At 44.1% G+C, this 7,806-nt stretch overlaps 1 non-coding gene across 1 annotated transcript; it reads left to right on the forward strand.

The window, feature by feature from the left end:
- The first annotated feature begins 7,380 nt into the window (after positions 1–7,380).
- trnak-cuu (transfer RNA lysine (anticodon CUU)) lies at positions 7,381–7,453 on the forward strand. The gene has a single exon. It is a non-coding gene; the product is annotated as a tRNA-Lys (tRNA).
- Positions 7,454–7,806: the final 353 nt, after the last annotated feature.

Consider the following 7,806-nt stretch of genomic DNA (forward strand, 5'->3'; position numbering starts at 1 on the left):
GCGTAGCTGCTTAGGAATACAAAAAAGCATGAAAAGACAAAACATAGGAGAGGTTACGATAGTCCCCATCCCACAAAATATGACACAGTGTATGGAAAGGCTCAGTAAACCAAGGTCCACCACACTAAGAAAACAAAAAGGGACGGTCAATAGAGAATTAAAGGTGCTATATTTAAATGCGCGCAGTGTACGGAACAAGGTAGATGAGCTTGTGGCCCAGATTGTGACTGGCAGGTATGATGTGGTAGGCATCACAGAGACATGATTGCAGGGGGTTCAGGACTGGCATTTAAACATCCAGGGATTCACAACCTATCGAAAAGACAGAGAGGTGGGCAGAGGGGGCGGGGTTGCCTTCTTAATTAGGAATGAAATTAAATCAATAGCACTAAATGACATAGGGTCAGATAATGTGTAGTCTGTGTGGGTAGAGTTGAGGAACCACAAAGGCAAAAAAACCATAATGGGATTATGTACAGGCCTCCTAACAGTGGTCAGGACCGGGGGCACAAAATGCACCACGAAATAGAAAGTGCATGTCAGAAAGGCAAGGTCACAGTGATCATGGGGGACTTCAATATGCAGGTGGACTGGGTAAATAATGCTGCCAGTGGACCCAAGGAAAGGGAATTCATTGAATGTTTACAGGAGGGCTTTTTGGAACAGCTTGTGATGGAGCCCACGAGGGAACAGGCCATTCTGGACTTAGTGTTATGTAATGAGCCAGACTTGATTAAAGATCTTAAAGTAAGGGAGCACTTAGGAGGCAGTGATCATAATATGGTAGAATTCAATCTCCAATTTGAAAGAAAGAAGGTAGAATCAGATGTAAAGGTGTTACAGTTATAAAAAGGTAACTACAGGGGCATGAGGGAGGAACTGATAAAATCGACTTGGAGCAGAGCCTAGTGGGAATGACAGTAGAACAGCAATGGCAGGAGTTTCTGGGAGCAATTGAGGACACAGTGCAGAGGTTCATTCCAAAGAAAAGAAAGGTTATCAGAGAGGGGATTAGGCAGCCATGGCTGATAAAGGAAGTTAGGGAATGCATCAAAGCAAAAGAGAAGGCCTATAAATGTGGCAAAGAGTAGTGGGAAGTCAGAAGATTGGGAAGGCTAAAAAAACAAACAGAGGATAACAAAGAGAGAAATAAGGAAAGAGAGGATCAAATATGAAGGTAGGCTAGCCAGTAACATTAGGAATGATAGTGAAAGTTTCTTTAAATACATTAAAAACAAACGGGAGGCAAAAGTTGACATTGGGCCGCTCCAAAATGACGCTTGTAATTTTGTGATGGGAGACAAGGAAATAGCTGAGCAACTAAATAAGTACTTTGCGTCAGTCTTCACAGTAGAAGACATGAGTAATATCCCACCAATTCCGGAGAGTCAGGGGGCAGAGTTGAATATGGTAGCCATCACAAAGGAGAAAGTGCTAGAGAAACTAAGAGGTCTAAAAACTGATAAATCTCCGGGCCCAGATGGACTACATCCTAGAGTTCTAAAGGAGACAGCTGAAGAAATAGTGGAGGCGTTAATTATGATCTTTCAAAAGTCACTGGAGTCCGGGAAAGTCCCAGAGGATTGGAAAATCGCTGTTGTAACCCCCCTGTTCAAGAAGGGAAGAAGGAAAAAGATGGAAACTTATAGGCCAATTAGCCTAACGTCGGTTGTTGGCAAGATTCTAGAATCCATTGTTAAGGATGAGATTTCTAAATTCTTGGAAGTGCAGGGTCAGATTAGGACAAGTCAGCATTAATTTAGTAAGGGGAGGTCATGCCTGACAAACCTGTTAGAGTTCTTTGAAGAGATAATAAATAGGTTAGACCAAGGAGAGCCAATGGATGTTATCTATCTTGACTTCCAAAAGGCCTTTGATAAGGTACCTCACGGGAGACTGCTGAGTAAAATAAGGGCCCATGGTATTCGAGGCAAGGTACTAACATGGATTGACGATTGGCTGTCAGGCAGAAGGCAGAGAGTTGGGATAAAAGGTTATTTTTCGGAATGGCAACCGGTGACGAGTGGTGTCCCACAGGGTTCAGTGTTGGGGCCACAGCTGTTCTCTTTATATATTAACGATCTAGATGACGGGACTGGGGGCATTCTGGCTAAGTTTGCCGGTGATACAAAGATAGGTGGAGGGGCAGGTAGTATGGAGGAGGTGGGGAGGCTGCAGAAAGATTTAGACAGTTTAGGAGAGTGGTCCAAGAAATGGCTGATGAAATTCAACGTGGGCAAGTGCGAGGTCTTGCACTTTGGAAAAAACAATAGAGGCATGGACTATTTTCTAAACGGTGACAAAATTCATAATGCTGAAGTGCAAAGGGACTTGGGAGTCCTAGTCCAGGATTCTCTAAAGGTAAACTTGCAGGTTGAGTCCGTAATTAAGAAAGCAAATGCAATGTTGTCATTCATCTCAAGAGGCTCGGAATATAAAAGCAGGGATGTACTTCTGAAGCTTTATAAAGCATTAGTTAGGCCCCATTTAGAATACTGTGAGCAATTTTGGGCCCCACACCTCAGGAAGGACAGACTGGCATTGGAGCGGGTCCAGCGGATATTCAAACGGATGATCCCAGGAATGGTAGGCCTAACATACGATGAACGTCTGAGGACCCTGGGATTACATTCATTGGAGTTTAGGAGGTTGAGGGGAGATCTAATAGAAACTTACAAGATAATGAATGGCTTAGATAGGGTGGATGTAGGGAAGTTGTTTCCATTAGCAGGGGAGACTAGGACCCGGGGGCACAGCCTTAGAATAAAAGGGAGTCACTTTAGAACAGAGATGAGGAGAAATTTCTTCAGCCAGAGAGTGGTGGGTCTGTGGAATTCATTGCCGCAGAGGGCGGTGGAGGCCGGAACGTTGAGTGTCTTTAAGACAGAAGTTGATAAATTCTTGATTTCTCGAGGAATTAAGGGCTATGGAGAGAGAGCGGGTGAATGGAGTTGAAATCAGCCATGATTGAATGGCGGAGTGGACTCGATGGGCCGAATGGCCTTACTTCCGCTCCTATGTCTTATGGTCTTATGGTCTTAATATTTCCTGCAACGTTTGGAAGGAGAAGCAGCAACGGCAGCGAATGGAAACGTGGTTTGGTTTCATTCAGCTGAATGTATTTCTGGGTAAAAAGATCGTGGCAGAAATGGAACATATTTTTAAAATATTTTCTTGTTCTCTTTCCTTTGCCTCTCTATCTGTTTCTTTGTTTCTTTCTCTCTCCCTCGCTCATTGTTTTTGTGCTTCTCCGAGGACTGATTGGATACACAGCGAAACTCAGCCCCATCTCATTCCAACTCTTTTGGACCAACACGTCCTGGTGATGGGCGGTCCTGAATCAGTGGAAGAATCGACAACCTATTCCATTCTTGGCTCTGTGAGAAGTCCCATTCCTGGTTGTGACGTGGCTCTGAGATAAAGAGCCACGTCACAATGATCTCGCCATTTTATTCTGTGTGCCATTTCTATGTGAGTGTTGACAACATAATTCAGCTCTTGGTATTCACCATGATTCAGTCAGTGGTGGTCTGTGGAAAGTAGGAGTCAGTCTGTGGAGCTCTGTCTCCCATAGTCTTGACGTTCAGAGTGACCGTTACACAGTCCTTGTGGCGACAAGGTCCCATTTGCACATTGAGGATTCGCACCATCCGGTTATTTGACACTACCACCCTGCTAAGTGCGATCAATTTTGAAATACAATTGCTGCATATTTCAGTCCCTGACACTATATGGCAGAGTCAGATTCATTCCATATTTGTAATATACCAATCATTCTTCGGATTGTTACATATCTTCTGCAACAATCTGTCTTTGTATTCAGTTAAATCGCTTTGCGAGAGTCTCTGGGACTGTATGAGAGTCTGTCATTCATTCAATATCTTTCATACTCTGAAAATCTGTGTTAAGGTTGAACTAAATCTGTAATGATCAATCTCTGATATTGTTATTGAGTGAATAAAATCATTATGTTGTTTGCTAGTTTCCGTTAAAACGTCTGCATATCAGAATCAGGACAAAACTTTCAGTGGCAGTGGGCATGCGCGTGTGCTGGGGGAGGTGCATATAGACATTTGGGTGGTGAATGACTCTTTATCTGTCAGCCCCTGCTGTGCACAGTAACAAGTCTGACAACACCAGGTTAAAGTCCAACAGGTGTGTTTCAAACACTAGCTTTCGGAGCACTGCTCGTTCCTCAGGTGAATGAAGAGGTATGTTTCGGGTACATATATAGAGGCAATGTCAAAAATGCAAGACAATGCTTTAAATGCCAGCATTTGCAGGTAATTAAGTCTTTACAGGTCCAGAGATTAAATGAAAATGAAAAAGAAAATCGCTTATTGTCACAAGTAGGTTTCAGATTAAGCTATCGTGAAAAGCCACTTTCCGTCGCCTGTTCGGGGAGGCTGATCCGGGAATTGAACCATGCTTCTGACCTGACTCGGTCGTCTTTTAAAGACAGCGATTTAGCCCTGTGCTAAACCAGATAGGGGTAACCCCAGGTTAAAGAGGTGTGAATTGGCTCACACCAGGGCAGTTGGTAGGATTTCGCAAGCCCAGGCCAGATGGTGGGGGATAAATGCAATGCGACATGAATCCAAGGTCCGGGTTGAGGCCATACTCATGTATGCGGAACTTGGCTAGAAGTTTCTGTTCGGCGATTTTCCTTGTCGCGCGTCCTGAAGGCCGCCTTGCAGAACGCTTACCCGGAGATCAGAGGCTCAATGCCCTTGACTGCTGAATTGTTCTCCTACGTGTTCTCTGGTGTGACATGTGAATATTCGATTCATTCTCTATCTGCAGACTGTTGCTTTGTGTGGCACAGGTCTCCCCAGACCAACGAGCCAGCCGCTGATTTGATCTCACTTGAAGCAACTTTTAATTGCGTCCAAAGCCCATCAGTTTCCCCACACAATTATAAATTAGAAATATGAAAGGACAATGTGACATTTATCTCTCTGTTCTGGAGCTGATCAGAAGCAGTGATGTCAGTTTGCACCACTCGCCAAGTCGGTCTGTGGATGCGCTTCGCCAATCACGTGGGTAATGTAATTCTGCCAGTCAGTGGGTTCATTTGGCATTTTAGGAGAAATTCGAAGTCATCATGACTTCATCAGTGACCTCATGGTTAAGGTGTGAGTGATGTTTATCATGATGTGATCAAATGAGTGTCTATTTCAGTCTTTCCGCAGGGAGTTTTCATACTGAGGAGAAACATGTTGGACATGGTCTGGGAATGTTTCACTCCGGTCCATTCCCAACATATCCTGCCCTGATGGGATGGGCTTTTCCTTCCAATCGTTGCAGAACACTTTTTAAATATTGATTAATATTCGTTAATTATCATTTATTAAGTATTGTTTCATATGTTTAGTGTAGTTTATTTAAAAATACTAATTACCAGACGCGATAAATTTTTACTTTCATTCCCGAAACAGCCAAATTGGGTGAAAACCATCAATGAGATGCAAAGGGAGCCCCGGTCATTTGTGTGGTCAGTGGTTTGTTTATGGAGCTGAGTAAATATCCCGGAGCAGAGCCGCTGCGAGCGGGGTTCGAACCTCCGCGGGGATACAATAATGTGCGTTTGCCGTTTGTGTCCACACATTTGGCGAGGAATGGAGCTGCTGCTGCCCGGTGAGCTGGGCAAGCAAGAAGCACAGATATTGACCAACTGCACCCGCTCCAAATAGATTACCCAAACTACTGGACAAAACAAAAACAAGCACAACTGATCTTTTCAGAAACTATGTCAGTCTCTACGAAAACAATATGCCAACACCGCTTCAAGATTCGATCTGCTGTAAGAATTCACTATGAACTGCCTCAATGTCAGCCGTAATTCCTTACCAGCTCTCAGATAGAAGCTGGCTGTTTAGAAGTTTCCTTCACTTTTCTCGGTCCGGCTCAGTAAAAATCAATCACACCCCCAGGATCTGCTTTTCTCCTGTTCTCAGACACACCCACTTTGTACAAGTGCGCACGAAATGATTTGCAGAGTAAGAGTCAGACTCGTTCTCTCTCGATCCCTTTATCCCAGTGCCGCCTCACAACCAGGAATGGAACTTCTTACAGAGCAAGAATGGAATAGTTTGTCGATTCTTCTACTGATTCACGACCGTCCATCACCAGGACGTATTCGTCCAAAAGAGTTGGGATGAGATGGGGCTGAGTTTCACTGTGTATCCAATCAGTCCCCAGAGAAGCACAAAAACAGTGAGTGAGGGAGAGAGAAAGAAACATATAGAGAGACAACAGAAAGAGAACAAGAAAATATTTTTTTTAAATGTTCCATTTCTGCCACGATCTTTTTACCCAGAAATACATTCACCTGAATGAAACCGAACCACGTTTCCATTCGCTTCCGTTGCTGCTTCTCCTTCCGAACGTTGCAGGAAACTTTATTATTTATTGATTGTTGCTTTGAGGGTGAACTCCTTATTTATCTTTATGTTTCGTTTAGTTTCCAAAAAGAACGTTTTTCTAAAAAACTGAATTCGATAAATGTTAACACCGTTCACAGACAACCAACCGAAATTCCGATTCATTGTCGAGCCAGCAGCTTCCCCGGGGAGTTGAACAAACATTTCGAATCACACTCGAATCTGCGGGGGGAGGGGGGGGGAACGCTATTGGATTTGAAGTCCAACGACTTGACAACTCGGCCATCACAGCTGCATCATTCAACAGTAATTTGGTCGATAGAATACATTCGAAAGCCGGCCTTGGATCACTCCAGGAAGTCATTGCATTCAAGCGATCAAAGCGTCCGGGGTTTATGTGAGGAGGGGTTGAATCTTGTGGAAAATGACCATTCGATTTGGAAAGAAGCCTTCAGATATTCGAAAATCTGAGTTCCCTAAACGCACAATTCCACTGATTAAATAGTTTGTGTAACAACATCAGTTACATTGGAAAAATATAAGAAATTCATGTTCCTTTTCAAATGCAGCAGCACTAAACTTCCCAGTCTGGATGAAAATTAAAATGATGAATCTAGAAATTAGAGCACCGAGGGAGACCAGTGGAGACCGAATGGTCACGTGATGACGCAACTAAAATGATCACGTGTCTGGATTCCTGCAATTCTCCCCGGATCGCGGTCAGAGCACAAGCCAGGAGGAGCAGCTCAATTATTAAATCAATTATTTTTTTATTACAACTCCTTGGTTTCCAGTGATTCAAAGACGACCATTTCTACATGGTGTCAGGAGTGGACATTATAGCAGAAGCATTTGAACGCATCAACCTCCTTGCTTCATAGAATCGTAGATTCTCCAGCGCAGAAAGCCATTCGGCCCAACAAGTCATTACTTACCCTCCGAATGAGCACCGCAGCCACTCTCCACAAGAAGATGTTTAATGGGCAATGCAGCACCAGCTCGGCTAGCTCAGTCGGTAGTGCATGGGACTCTTAATCCCAGAGTCGTGGGTTCAAGCCCCATGTTGGGCGCTTCCTTACTATTATCGGAAAAGATTGATGCTGAATGAACTGTCTTCACAACAAGAAGGCAAGGTTATGTCGCTGGACTGGGAATCCAGAGGTCTGAACTAACCCTTGGTGACAAGATTTAACAAATCTGGAATTGAAATTTCGTCTCAGTAATGGCGCAGAAAGGTTCTGCTTCAGGCGGATCAATTTCCACAACTGGGAACACATTTACACAACAGGGAACGATTTGACACAACCACAGTGAAGATCTGTCACCAGCCGAGTGACGGTTCCGGCAGAGAGAGCACAGTTACACAGCAGAGAGCACGGTCACACAGCAGAGAGCACAGTTACACAGCAGAAAACACATTTTC

The sequence above is a fragment of the Scyliorhinus torazame genome, chromosome 24 (assembly GCF_047496885.1).
Source record: "Scyliorhinus torazame isolate Kashiwa2021f chromosome 24, sScyTor2.1, whole genome shotgun sequence".
NCBI lineage: Eukaryota > Metazoa > Chordata > Chondrichthyes > Carcharhiniformes > Scyliorhinidae > Scyliorhinus > Scyliorhinus torazame.